The 1316-nt window shown below is 40.8% G+C and overlaps 1 protein-coding gene across 6 annotated transcripts in view; it reads left to right on the forward strand.

Annotated features, from left to right (window-relative positions):
• The window catches only part of ZCCHC7 (zinc finger CCHC-type containing 7), a 232341-nt gene that overhangs the window by 181397 nt on the left and 49628 nt on the right, over positions 1 to 1316 (forward strand). The window lies entirely within an intron of this gene.

Consider the following 1316-nt stretch of genomic DNA (forward strand, 5'->3'; position numbering starts at 1 on the left):
AATTTGTGTAAGTATTTATGCATATTTATTTATTTTTATTTTATTTATTTATTGAGACGGAATCTCACCCTGTTGCCCAGGCTGGAGTACAGTGGTGCAATCTGAGCTCACTGCAACCTCTGTCTCCCGGGTTCAAGCGATTCTCCTGCCTCAGCCTCCAGAGTAGCTGGGACTACAGGCGCACGCCAACACGCCTGGCTAACTTTTGTATTTTTAGTAGAGATGGGATTTCAACATGTTGGCTATGCTGGTCTTGAACTCTCGACATCAGGTGATCTGCCTGCCTCGGCCTCCCAAAGTGCTGGGATTACAGGCGTGAGCCACCGCACTTGACCTGTTTATGCATATTTAAATGAAAATATATACACAATTAACAGTTATATACAAATGTTTATAGGAAAGCCTGTTTTGATGCTTCCTTTTTTTGTGACGGAGTCTTGCCGTCACCCAGGCTGGAGTGCAATGGCACAATCTCAGCCCACTGCAACTTCTGTCTCCTAGGTTCAAGTAGTTCCCCTGCCTCAGCCTTCCGAGTAGGTGGGATTACAGGCATCTGCCACCATGCCCAGCTAATTTTTGTATTTTTAGTAGGGATGGGGTTTCACCATTATCAGGCTGGTCTCAAACTGCTGACCTCAGGTGATCCACCCACCTTGGCCTCCCAAAGTGTTGAGATTACAGGTGTGAACCACCGCACCCAGCATGATTCTTATTAATGGTTTTGCTGGTATAATAGTCTAAGGAAAGTACAAGGCAACCATTACTTTAAATTGCAGCATATTAAAAATACTGTTTTGGACATCATTGTATTGTTGTGAATGTGTATGGAGTTTAGTCACAATTTCAAAGACCAGCAGGCAATTGAAATAAGTCGATACAGCTTTGATATGGAATGTGTAGTTTTCTATATTGAGTTTACCCTAACTCCTAATGAATGTCTCATTAAGAGTCTTTCGTTTTAGCTCTTAATTGCATTTCTTACTATATAGTAGCATATGTTTATTTTATATTAATAGCTAATCAGTACAAAGTCATTTTTCATCCTCATACCTAAGTGGCAATCCTAATTGGTTTAAGGGGTATTTATGAAAGATGTAGCTCTCATTCTCTTTGTTCAAGCATTACTTATCTATTTTTTTAAATAATAAAAGTTTTCCCTTTAATATGTACTTCCCCAAAGACATGATACAAAAGCAGAAACATTTTTCTTATTAAAATATTGAAATAAGGCCGGGCGCGGTGGCTCAAGCCTGTAATCCCAGCACTTTGGGAGGCCGAGGCGGGTGGATCACAAGGTCAAGAGATCGAGACCATCC

This window comes from Cebus imitator, unplaced genomic scaffold, assembly GCF_001604975.1.
Source record: "Cebus imitator isolate Cc_AM_T3 unplaced genomic scaffold, Cebus_imitator-1.0 Scaffold149, whole genome shotgun sequence".
Classification (NCBI taxonomy): Eukaryota; Metazoa; Chordata; class Mammalia; order Primates; family Cebidae; genus Cebus; species Cebus imitator.